Source organism: Cornus florida, unplaced genomic scaffold, assembly GCF_030987335.1.
Source record: "Cornus florida cultivar Cherokee Brave unplaced genomic scaffold, ASM3098733v1 CherokeeBrave_3.0.0_Hap2_Chr11, whole genome shotgun sequence".
Classification (NCBI taxonomy): Eukaryota; Viridiplantae; Streptophyta; class Magnoliopsida; order Cornales; family Cornaceae; genus Cornus; species Cornus florida.
Genome location: NW_026775581.1, coordinates 82,945,545 through 82,960,482, shown reverse-complemented (window position 1 = coordinate 82,960,482; position 14,938 = coordinate 82,945,545).

The following is a 14,938-nucleotide window of genomic DNA, read 5'->3' as shown; positions in this document are numbered from 1 at the left end:
CATCGGAAACACAATTCGTGTTAGGCAACTCGTGCCTCACATTCCACCGATCAAGACCACTCATAAAACAAACGCTACTAAAAACCAATGACTTTATCTCCCTCCGTGGGAGTGAGTCGACCAAACTAACCAAGCCTTTACTGATGAACTCTAACAACATAACAACCATACACACGTCCGTCCACCCACTGACGCGCACAACTCGTAAACGAAGAACAAGACTGATGACAAACAACGTCCTTGCCAGGACTAGAGCAAATGAAAAGAGTAACGACCCTGCTCTCACAAGAGACTTACCACTCGTACCTGAATCCACCTAACACCCTATCATACGTTACTCACCAATCGTCCAACCATGGACACCCAATCTCACCTGAGACGAAATGAACTTCCTACACATAAGGAGAAAACCACTTGGAAACACACATAGGGCTACAACATCGATTCCAGGCAACCTCACCACCAACGGACCGTCATGCTCTATCAATACAGAAATTTCACATACACTACTCTGCAACGCCTACGCTAATCAAAACTAACTAGATAAGAGCACAAATGCTCACGGCACACTATCATTAGAAACAATCACAGCCCTTCGGACACTACGTCTCTTTCTACTTAGAATCAGTCACTTCCAACCGACAACCTCTATGCCATAAAACGACACTTTACCGTCCATTCATCTCTATCTACCCAAGCGACATTACCTAGATCACCGAGCACACAAGACCCGTGACCTTAGTCATAACAACCCACTGACTCTTCAAAAGAAAAAGATGCATACATGGTAACACGTCTTCATCTGGTTCTAAAGACTAAGCTGACTACATTCGCCTCAACTGGCACACAACCCCATCACCTACCTGACAATATACAACAAACAATTCATTATCGCTAAACTACATTCAGATCATACCTTAAACTGTTCTGCTCATCATCTATAAACATTACACCATAACACATTCACTACCACTCATCCAAATCAATAGTTCAAACCTATCATCCCATCGGACCATCAAGCCATTACCAAATAATTCTTCTTCCAACATCCTTAAGATAACACTATGGTAACAAAAAAAAATAAGCATTACTTTCGATACTTCCCATAACGACCACTATTTACCATTAGAAAAGAACCTCCATACGGCAATGTCATGCCGACAAACCCTCAAAACAAAATGAGCACAAATCTCAAAATGCTCAACACCCAACAGTCTCCTCAAAACCACCAACTATGCAATCAATCATTAATGCTCAACCAACCACTTAATCCACTCTTTCAAAGGTAATCTACATGCCTAAACAAAAAACTTCATGCCCTAGGTTCAACACCATTACCTCCCTTCTTCACTGTTCCTCAAAACACCCTTAGCCCCAACAAAGGTCAAATGGGGCTAACAACTAAACCCACAAAATCAACCTCGTCCCAATCATTCTAATCATCAATTTACCTTTTTGAATCCTCAAACACCAAGCACAATCTCCTGATACCTCAGACATAACATAATATCCAACTCCAGTCCACAGCTTCCAAATCCTAGAACACAGTCTATTTGGTAACACCGTACCTACCATCAATCACTTCATCCGTAAATGGCTAAGCACTTCAATGACCTCATACAACCTTCCTTATAGTGTAATCCTGCTCTACACAACTAAAACTAACCACTATACACTACCTCGAGACTCTCTCGACAACCGTGATAACCTAAAACCCCACTTATCTACCGAACCATGTAATCAACTCACTGAGAGTTAATTACCCATAACACACCTATAACTATCTCAAATGAGAATCACTCTTTGACAACCCAATCTCCAAAATAGACTCTTACAAGACACAAAATGCTCTACACCCTGCAACCGGTCCTATATCACCCTAGACCTACAAAATCCAACAAGTACCTACGACAGTCAGAACCAACACGCATCCTCAGACCATAACAGAAGATATACATCTATATCCCATAGACTACATTCATAACTCAAAACAACTTCTGTTACACCTACCACGACCGGTTCGAAAAGAACCTCCGCACCAAACTATGACCCAAGTCAGAAACATTAACCTTCTAAGGTTATACCTTTCTCCCTCGAAACCCTTACTCACACACCCGACCTTCACAGTCACAGGAACCCATCCACCGATGCATGAAACTCACACTCTCTACGAACACTGTGCCATAAAATATGAACCTGTTCTAAAGTCGTGCTCTAAGTACCGCACAAAATACATCAAGAAAATCAGAATGACTACACACCAAATAACTCAATCCATAAGCTAGAAGCCCACGAAATTCGTTCGATAAGAACCGGCACCCAAAAATCCTGGAGCAACCGAGCTTCTCACATATTCAGGTCAAAAGTCATACAACCATATATGTTTCATCCAGTACTCTGCCATTTTAACAACCATGCCAATGCTTAATCGCATATACACATAATTACATTGAGTTATATATATACACATAAAATGACTGTAATCCATAATACCAAATGAAACATGCTTACACATACTGTGCTTACCATTTGCCATATTAATACAAAAATGAAACTGCACATACCGTGCCTACCACTTGCCGTCACCACATTCCTCATACTTGTCATTTTATCACAATTAACATGCTTTCAAATAACATGTACACTTCATTTATATATACTGGCATTTAAACACGTAAGCATGTAAACACTTAGCAAATAAGCATGCCTTTCAAAACCATAAAAACATAAGCAATTAAGCAGTTGGACATGCTTTTCAAACAACTAAACACCTTAACACATAAGCATATAAACATGTAATTCAACTTCTCATGCAATCCTAGGTAGGCCTCCACCCGTCATCCTAATGGTATTCGAACCATTACTCTGATACCAATTTTGTAATGACCCGAACCCGAGGGTCCGAATCGCTAACCGGGTCTTTACCCGAACCCGAGGTCAACTAAGGGCACTACCGTCCTTTCTTATGTCAATACATAACATATGTGTCATCTCAGGGTTTATAAAATAATAATAATAATAATAACAATAATAATAATAATAATAATTAAATAATTAATAGTAATAAAATGAGATCATAACTACAAAGTATGTCAAAACGGTCTACTAACACATCGAACCCTGTAGAGGAGCGTCGTCCACCACTTCCCTTCCGTGTCCTAAAAAAATGTTAATAATAAAGGGGTGAGCATAAGCTCAGTAGGAAGTGTCTAAGACACACATCTTATGACCCCGTGAATCCACGTATAGAATAGAAAACATGAGAACAGGATTATACTATACCGGGGATGTAAACCATAACCACAACATTCAATATAAACACAAATGTCATCCACGTCACAAATATACCATGTATACCAAAGAAGTGCAATGCCATGCTCATGTTACTCCCCATTTCCGAAACATTTCCATTTCAACTTCCAAACCGTTAGTGTAATCCGACCCAAGGCACCTCCAAGGCGTCACGAGGGAGGGGGCCTAGTCTTCCCCGACCATATGGCACCTCTATGGAGTCATCTGGGTAGCTCAACCACACTAGAGTCTCTCTCTAACCCCCTCTAGATCACACTAACACCACAGACCACCAGGCGCCTCCTAGGCGTCTGGGTTTTCGCAAACACTTTCCAAAACAATTTCTCCAAAATAGTTTCATTTACTTTCAAAACATTTTTCCCTTTTTCATACCCAATGTCATGCATGAACATCACATACTTTTTCAATGTAAAGACAATAAAAGATTTTATATTATACAATTCAACATACTTTCACATAGCAATTTTTAACAAATTAATAAGCACCAAAGGTATGGAATTTAACACATTAGGCATGCTTTTCATACAAATCAATTAATACACATATTCAGAGATTTCATATTACATAATTCAACATGCTTTCACATAGCAATTTCTAGCAAATTAGTAAGCACCAAATGCATGGAATTTAACACATTAAACATACTTTTCTCACACAACATCAATAATACACATAATTATAATTTTCAAATACAACAATTAAATCATATTAAAGAAAATTCATCACAATTATAACATGCTAGACAACAATACATGGAGAATAATTCACTAAAATCCAATAAGTTAAGGATTAAAAATATCTACATTAAGAATTGCAAAAACCCTCAATTTGCCGAATCTAAACCCTAAAATTCGAAATTCTTAGGGTGCACCAAAACCATCTTTGCTCCGATCAAATCGAAGATCTCGCCGTGATCTCTAATTTGCCACAAACGGCAATTAAAAACTCCAAAGATTGAGAGAGAAATCTAGGATTGAAATTTTGTAAAAAGAAAAAAAAAAATGCAGAATGAGAGGGGTGAGTGTGATACCCCCTAATTTCGGAACACGGGTTGATCAGGTCCGAGCACAAAATCAGGGGATATTAGCCAATCAATAATAAACAAACACAAAATACAAGAGGAATAAAAATTAAATAAATAAATAACGCTAAAAGGAAAATCTAAATTAACAATCAAAAAATAATAAATCCTCTAATACATTAATCTCCAATAAACTCTTATTATAAGAATAAAACCTTCAGACTACAACTTGGGAATTCATACACTGTGGACCCCTAATAAAAATCCCAACAAAAGACGAAATAAATATATGTCTAACTCAGAACTAATAAATAATAACGAAAACATAGTGGAGGTTCTACGTCTATGACACCGGAAGAGTGATGAAGTCTGGCTTCTGCTCTGTACGAACTGACTCTACGTCTGAAACTGTCGAGGACCTGAAAAGATAACAACAAAGGTGGGTTAAAACCCACGAACAAGTCATTTCTACTACATCCCAAACAGAGACCCGATAACAATCCATCCTAGTCCGACTCATGCAATAGCTATGTATGTCAATATACATAAGTATACACACTATAAACTTTCACTAGACCATAAGACAGCCTCAACAGGATAATAGATCTCATGCAAGCACACACAAGGTGGTCATGAGTACCTCTTCTACCGGGGCACACACATTCTTATGACCAGCTACTCATCTCATCCGGCAATATACGCCAATCCTAACCATCGATCCCGAGATCTCAAGCTCGTATCATGGTACCCAATTAAAATATATTTATGTAAGTAATTGTAACCATATCCTGACAATGGCACAAATCTAAAGTCATAACTATATCCTGACAATAGTATGACAAAACATATGAGTCTAGACTTATTAGTCAGCCCATATATTTATCAGCAAGCCATATCCTAACAATGGTGCTGCTAAGGCCATATCCTGACAATGGTCTCCCATCATACAAATACATACAATTATGTATAAGTTCATACACATATACAGTCACAATCATAACTATTATCATATTAACTTCAATAAATAAAAAATAACACTCCCAGCTATTAAGAGTATCATGCTAACAACTTTAAATGCAATTAAGCAAATACATTAATAGTTTCCTGAACAATTAACATAATATTATCCTCTACCATAATTTTCAGGACAAGGTGAGCCTCTTTAGATATTAAATTAATATCTTGTCATTCAAACAAGTCCCGTGGTAATAACTTATTTTCATTACAATAATTACTATACAAGTAAGCTATAACAGTCACATACAAGTGACATAAAATCTAAGCTATGACTATCCTATATCATACCAAAGGATGATAATAAAATTGCCCTCATGTTTTATCTATATAAAACAATATAATAACCAATACACTTATATAACCAACTGCCCCAATACACTTATATAACCAATTGCCCAGACAAAAGCATGATACTATTAAATTTTTGTAAACGCAAAAAACCCACTCCTGGTCCTGTATTAGGCCGTAACATAAAAATCAAATTGCACACATATTTTATAAAAACAATATAAACATCCAATATATTCATATATCCAACCGCATGCCCCAGCTCTGTTGTCCACCAGGTTCAACCAGTTTGGCGTTCGTGTATAAATTAACCCAGTATAGAGGAAGTCGCAAAGATAGTTTTATTATGGATCCGGATCGTTGAAAGATAAGCAAGGCATGGATAAATTTCTAAAAGAATGTAATCATGAATCAACCCAATTTAGACCTGTTTAGAAGGTCAAAAGAAAAAAAAAAAATAAAGAGATCTATGATGCAGCTGGGAATTAGAATTAGTTAGAAAGTAACTCTGGGTAACATTTAATTATTTATTTTTTTCCTACTTCTAGTTTAGGTACTTATTATATACCATCATAACAAAACTAATGTTTGAAAACAAAAAAAAAAAATAGAAAAAAAAATTGAACGACATCAAATCGCTCAAACACAAATTATACCCATGTGTGTGTGTATATATATTCACTTAATCGTCACTGTTATGATCCCTTCTTAACATGATACAATCAATCTAAATCTGAAAATTAGTTCCTTAAAGTCATTCTATGGATGGATCGCAACACTTTTCTCCTCCGATTTCCCTTTGACACCGGCGGCTTTCGGGTCACCATCGTATGCCTTTGCACTCCGAACAACACCCACAACAGCCGGCCTCACCACTCACCTCATTCCTCTTTCTTTCTCTCTTCCTCTTTCTCTCTTTCTTTCTCTCTCTCTCACCGTCTCTGTTCATCTCTGTTTTTTTTTTTTTCTTTTCTGTTTCGTTGCCCCTATTTACAAACCCAGTACTTTACTAGCTATATATATATATATCACATATAATAAACCTAATTTCATTCTATCACCACCTACCAGACCAATGGCAACAAAACCCACTACCATTATAATAATACCAATAACATTTTAAATAATAATAAAAATGGTACATTAGTATTACTGCTATATACCTATATATAATGATAACATTAGTATTTCTGTTATATACCTTTACATATACACATATATTTCCATATATAACTATATATAAAATACATACATATATATATATATAATATATATATATATATGTATGTATATATATATCCATCCGTACAACTAACTTAAAAAAAAATTAACAACACCAATAAAAATATACAATTAACTAAAGAATTTCTACAACAAAATTAATATTTAAAATAACATATCAATAAACACTCCACAAACAATTCAAATAGCCAAGTAGATAAAAAATAAAATAAATTAAATACTAAATAATTAGCATTTAATGACAAACAAATAAAATCATAAAACAAATGCACAAACAATTCAAATAACCACGTAGATAAATAAATTGAAATAAAATAAATAAATAAAATTCTTTTAAAATTTAAGAGTATTACATTCTTCTCTCCTAATAAAATGAATTCTGTCCTCGGAATTCACCCTGTTCCTTATTTCAGTAATTCTGGAAATTTTGAACGGATGACTTCTTCCTGTTCGCAAGTGGACTCGGTCTCATTATGATAGCTCCACTGAAAATGCACAAGAGGGCTAGTCTTGTTGCGAAGCACTTGCTCACGACAATCAAGAATAAGACACGGTGGCTTGACATACGTTGCATCCAGCTGCAGCTCAATCTCCCCAACCATCTATATGCTGATAGCGATCCTCATCTCGTATAAATTTTTGCAACATGGACACATGGAAGACATTATGGACCCGACGTAGATGATCTGAAAGTGCTAACCGATAGGCTACGGCTCCGACTCGATCCGTAATCATAAAAGGACCGACAAAACGTGGTGACAAATCCCCTTCTTCCCAAAGCGTTTTACGCCCTTCATGGGAGACACTTTGAGCAACACCTGATCCCCCACCTGAAACTCTAAATTGCGAGTATGATGATCTGCATAACTCTTCTCCTACTATGGGCAGTTCGTATGCGATCACGAATAAAAACAATCTTCTTAGCGGTATCCTTGATAAATTCAGGACCCAAAAATATGCTCTCACCGACCTCTAACCAACAAACAGGAGATTGACATGGTGGGCCATACAACGCCTCAAACGGTGCCATACCAATAGTTTTCTGAAAATTATTATTGTAGGCAAACTCTACAAGTGGTAAATAATCTTCCCAATTGCCCTTAAAATCAAGAACATTGGAACGAAGCATATCCTCTATGATCTAATTGACCCTCTCGGTCTGCCCATCAGTCTGAGGATGATAAGCAATGCTAAGATGTAATTCGGTACCCAAAGTCTGCTGAAAACTTCCCCAAAATCCCGATATAAAGCTCGGATCTCTGTCTGATATAATAGACATTGGAATGCCTTGCAGCTTCACAATCTCTGTAATGTAAAGCCTCGCCAACTGTTCTAAAGTGAAATTAATGCGAATAAGCAAGAAATGAGCTGATTTGGTTAACATATCAACAATGACCCAAATAGAATTGTGGTTCCTGTTGGAATTGGGTAATCCCTCAATAAAATCATAGAGATACTCTACCATTTCCACTCAGGTATAAGAAGAGATTGCAAGGAACTAGGCGGTCTTTGATGATCAATCTTGACCATTTGACAGGTACTACACTTGAAGACAAAGATGGCTATGTCCCTCTTCATACCGGCTCACCAAAACCGTCACTTCATGTCTTGATACATCTTATCTCTACCTGGATGGATAGAGAACTCAGATTTATGAACCTCCGGCATCACATCTTTTCTCAAATCATCAGCAGAAGGTACTACTAGACGTCCTTTGTACCTCAAGCCTCCATCTGCCCCTATAGAGTAAAATGGGACATCACCAGAAACTAACTTCGTAACTCTACCGATGCACTGCTGATTCATAAGTTGTGCATTTAATACCTTGTGGATTATAGCAGGTGCAATTATCATGCATGCCACAACAGCATCAGACAACTCATCTACAGTCTTCAAAACATTCTATTCTGTAGCAAACATTGCAGAAAGACTAACATAGGGTCGGCGACTGAATGCATCTGCCACTACATTCGCTTTCCATGGGTGATACTATATAGAGAAGTGGTAATCTTTCACAAACTCCAACCACCTACGTTGTCTCATATTTAGCTCCTTCTGCATAAAGAGGTGCTGCAAACTCTTGTGGTCACTAAATACTCTGAAGGACTCCCTCAACAGGTAATGCCTCCAAATATGTAAAGCAAAGACCACAGCTGCTAACTCTAAATCGTGCGTTGGATAGTTAAGCTCATGAGACTTAAGCTTACGAGACCCATAAGAAACCGGTGGCTCCTCCTGCATTAAAACACATCCCAGACCCTACAAAGAAGCATCTATGTAGACAAGATACTCTATCCCACTCTGGGGAGTAGCTAGAACAGGTGCAAAAGTCAAATTACTCTTCAATGTGTCAAACGCAGTCTGACAATGCTCATCCCATATAAATGGTATCCCCTTCCTAGTCAGATGGTTGAGTGGTCCCGCTATTTTTAAAAAACCTTGGATGAATCCACGATAATATCTTGCCAATCCAAGAAAGCTGCGAATCTCAGTGGGTGAGGTAGGCTGTCCCCACTCTAAGATGGCTGAGACCTTGGCTGGATCTACCGCTATCCCCTTCTCTGACACCACGTGACCCAGAAACTTCACTTCTTGCTGCCAAAAGTCACACTTTTCGAACTTGGCATACAATTGATGCTCACGAAGTGTCTGTAACACTATGCGAAGATGTCTAATATGGTCCTCCTCTGACTTAGAATAAACCAGAATATCATCGATGAAAACAATGACGAACTGATCTAAATAAGCCCTGAAGACACTGTTCATCAAATCCATAAAGACAGCTGGTACATTAGTCAACCCAAAAGGCATGACCCGAAATTCATAAGATCCATATCTAGTGAGAAATGATGTCTTAGGAACATCCTGCTCTCTAATTGGAAGCTGATGATAGCCAGATCGCAAATCAATCCTCAAGAAGTAATAATAAATCCTCTAATACATTGATCTCCAATAAACTCTCATTATAAGAAGAAAACCTTCAGAGTACAACTTGGGAATCCATACACTGTAGACCTCTAATAAAAATCCCAACTAAAGACGAAATAAATAAATGTCTAACTCAGAACTAATAAATAATAACGAAAACATAGTGGAGGCCTACGTCTATGACACCGGAAGAGTGATGACGTCTGGCCTCTGCTCTGCACGAACTAACTCTACGTCTGGAACTGTCGAGGACCTGAAAAGATAACAACAAAGGTAGGTCAAAACCCACGAACAAGCCCTTTCTACTACATCCCAAACAGAGACCCGATAACAATCCATCCTAGTCTGTGATACCCCTCAGATCCGAGACACAGGTTGATCAGGCCCAGGCCCAAACCCGAGGGAATATCAAACAATTAGTATTTTAAAGTGAACACATAATACAAGATGAATTTAAGAAATAATAGTTTAAGCTGAAAGATATCTAAAATATAAAATCCTTTAAAATTAAATACTTAAAATCCCAGATAATAATAATCCAACTCAAAACCTCCAAGAGTACAACTCGGGAATCCATCTTGTGGACCCCTAATAAGAAAACCAAACTGAACTGAAAAACTAAAAAAAAAAAAAAACCATATGAATAGAGCTCCTACGTCGTCAGAAGAATAAGTGGTCGTCTCTGCTCAGCACAAACAAGCTCAAGCCTAGAACTGAAGTACACCTAAAAAATAGGAGTGGGTCAGGTCCACGAACAAGTTCTATCATACTACAATTCAAGCAGAGACTTGATACGCATATACACTCTAACCAACTCAACAATAACTATATAATCCGTGTCTATATATATATATATATTCACACTATGGACTCTCACTGGACTATGATACGAATCTTAACCTGAGTAGAATGTAACGTGTAAAACGCATCTGAATGGGAATGACTACCTAAGCCTAACAGGATACACCTCAACCAGCATAACCAGCTACGCATCCTATTGCATATACGCTCCCTAACCGTTGACTCAAGCTCAAGTCACGGTATTATAATAATATATTTAAAATCCGTTCCTATCCATCCATAGGAAAACCAGTAAGTTGTTCAACTTATTCAACCGCACAGACTTATATAAGAGATCCAGTAAGTCGTTCAACTTATTCAACCACACAGACTTAAATATAAGGAGAATTATGTTTTTATAATCCATACCCTTATTCCAAAATAGGTAGGATTTAACACTTTGGGTTAATCCAAACCTAGTATGTCACCGTCCCATACCGATGCATATAATCCAATCCATCCAGCAGTTAATAGAACAAATAACAATTATAACTATCAACTAATCCATAAAATCCACAATTGATAATAGAAATATTAAAAAATAAGCATCAATTGTTCCATATCAAGCCTTCTAAAATTTCGTAAATTAACATTCTTGATCAAAACCACTCTGCACAATACATTAATTGATTTTACAGATTATATATGTAAACCAATTACCTCCAAGTAAGCATATCAGAATATAAGAGTTCACATGCTTAGTTTTATAACACTACAACATAATTACTGTCAAACCATTACTAAAAATTGCTATCCTAAGATTTAAGCAATTTAAAGTACTATCCATCCAGAAACAGTAAACCGCTTTAATTCCAAATAAGCATATTATAATATAAATATTCACACGCTTATTTAATATCACAAGAACCTGATTAATAGAGAAATTTACTCAAATAATTTCTATTTAAGATTTTAAGAAATTTTAAAATCCTTTCCATCCAAAAACAGTAAACTAGTTTAATAACCAATTGTCTACGGTTCAAGTCCAAACTCCGGCTGAATTATTTTGGATCACCCTACTCTCTGAAACTTTAATAGGGCTTTGAACATCTCTAAATACTCCAATACAGCTTCCAACAGAATCTAAAAATCCCAAAATCCGAGTTCTGTAGCCCACACAGTCGAAGAAAAACTGAAAAAATGAACACCCTAGGGAAGAGCCTGCTCTTTTCATTTTGGAGCCTACTCTTCTAAAAGAAGAGCCTGCTCTTTTAACATTAGAGGCGGCTCTTTGGCTCTAAGAGCCTGCTCTCTCAAAACCGTGAGCCGTCTCCCTCTGTTCCTTCATCCTTTCCACGTCCGGCGTATTTCTGATGAACTGTCCTCCACTCCTAAGACTTCTATGTCTCTAAACTGAGTTCCAACATGTTCCAGAACCCATTAAAATCCTTTTTGTTCAATTACCAAAATCAGTTTAAACATAAGTTTTGCAAAAAGGATTAAATACGCGTAATTTAATTATGCATGAACGTCCACTGTTTTAGCAAAAGTCTTGCAACCTAAATTAATTTCAGTGTGTCCCAACATGTTTTAGATCTAATAAACTCTTCAAACCTCAAGAAAACCTCAAAACAAGTAATACAAAATCTTACGACTACGAGTAGTATTAAAACACAGAGACATGAAAATGTAGTTTAATTTTAATCTGTAATCTTTCCCTGGAGTTGTATTAGACATGTAAAGAACACGAGCCAAAGGAAAAGAGATAGGATTAGAACTTGCCTTTGAGACTTTTGTTCAAAATCTCTACATCGTCTTCAAAAGTTCCGACGATTCCTACTGAAATCCCTCCTCTGTTCTTTCTCTACCTCCACAGACGTGAATAGGGTTCTAAAACCCTAGGCCTAACTTTATTATGTTTATTAATAGAGTTATATAAAACGAAAATTAATTCAAGCCCTAACAGAATCCTAAGTGGCCCAAAGAAAACTTAATTAAAACCTACGTCGGCTACATACGTGACTTCTAAAAACAAAAACCCTAATTATATTTTCATAACTAATAATTAATTAAAACATTTAATAATCAATTCAATTAAAGGAAAACAATAAATTCTACTAAAGAAAACATAATGCAAACAAATCAAACAATTTAATTTAATAAAACAATTTACAATTAATTCACAATTAAATAAAAATAAATTCACCATTAAATAAATAAAAACGCAACTTAAACAATTAAATAAATTCCAGGTCTATCCTTTTAAATTAGGGGTATTACATAGTCCGACTCATGTAATAGCTATGTATGTCAATATACACAAGTATACACACTATAGACTTTCACTGGACCATAAGACAGCCTCAACCGAATAGTAGGTCTCATGCAAGCGCACACAAGGTGGTCATGAGTACCTCTTCTATCAGGGCACACACATCCTTATAACCAGCTACTCATCTCATCCGGCAATATACGCCACCATCAATCTCGAGATCTCAAGCTCGTATCATGGTACCCAATTAAAATATATTTATGTAAGTAATTGTAACCATATCCTGACAATGGCACAAATCTAAAGTCATAACTATATCCTGACAATAGTATGACAAAACATATGAGTCTAGACTTATTAGTCAGCCCATATATTTATCAGCAAGCCATATCCTAACAATGGTGCTGCTAAGACCATATCCTGACAATGGTCCCCCATCATACACATACATACAATTATGTATAAGTTCATATACATATACAGTCACATGCATGACTATTATCATATTAACTTCAATAAATAAAAAATAACACTCCCATCTATTAAGAGTATCATGCTAACAACTTTAAATGCAATTAAGCAAATACATTAATCGTTTCCTGAACAATTAACATAATATTATCCTCTACCATAATTTTCAGGACAAGGTGAGCCTCTTTAGATATTAAATTAATATCTTGTCCTTCAAACAAGTCCCATGGTAATAACTTGTTTTCATTACCATAATTACTATACAAGTAAGCTATAACAGTCACATACAAGTGACGTAAAATCTAAGCTATGACTATCCTATATTATACCAAAGCATGATAATAAAATTGCCCATATGTTTTATCTATATAAAACAATATAATAACCAATACACTTATATAACCAACTGCCCCAATACACTTATATAACCAATTGCCCCAGACAAAACCATAATACTATTAAATTTTTGTAAACCCAAAGAACCCACTCCTGGTCCTATATTAAACCATAACATAAAAATCAAATTGCACACATATTTTATAAAACAATATAAACATCCAATATATTCATATATCCAACCGCATGCCCCAGCTCTGTTGTCCACCAGGTTCAACCAGTTTGGCGTTCGTGTATAAATTAACCCAGTATAGAGGAAGTTGCAAAGATAGTTTTATTATGGATCCGGATCGTTGAAAGATAAGCAAGGCATGGATAAATTTCTAAAAGAAAGTGATCATGAATCAACCCAATTTAGACCTGTTTAGAAGGTCAAAAGAAAAAAAAAAAATAAAGAGATTTATGATGCAGCTGGGAATTAGAATTAGTTAGAAAATAACTCTGGGTAACATTTAATTATTTATTTTTTTCTTACTTTTAGTTTAGGTACTTATTATATACCATCATAACAAAACTAATGTTTGAAAACAAAAAAAATAAAAAAATAAATTGAACGACATCAAATTGCTCAAACACAAATTATACACATGTATGTGTTTGTGTATATATATATATATTCACTTAATCGTCACTGTTATGATCCCTTCTTAACATGGATACAATCAATCTAAATCTGAAAATTAGTTCCTTAAAGTCATTCTATGGATGGATTGCACACGGAAACAAAGAGAACGAGTAGAACGAAGACTTGCCTTTTAATGAATTTTGGATCGCAACTCTTTTCTCCTCCGATTTCCCTTTGACACCGGCGGCTTTCGGGTCACCGACGTATGCCTTTGCACTCCGAACAACACCCACAACAGCCGGCCTCACCACTCTCCTCCTTCCTCTTTTTTTCTCTCTTCCTCTTTCTCTCTTTCTTTCTCTCTCTCTCACCGTCTCTGTTCATCTCTTCTTTTTTTATCTTTTCTGTTTCGTTGCCCCTATTTACAAACCCAGTACTTTACTAACTATATATATATATATATATATATATATATATAGACAATACTTGCTTACTCACAGGTAAGTTCACAAGTAAGTAAGAAGTTCATACTCAATACCGATGTGTCCTAAAAATAGAGTGACACATCTCCAACAGTACAAAATAATAAAAAATAAAAAATAAAAAATTTGAGAGACTATTCGGATTAAACCCAATAGCATCCAAA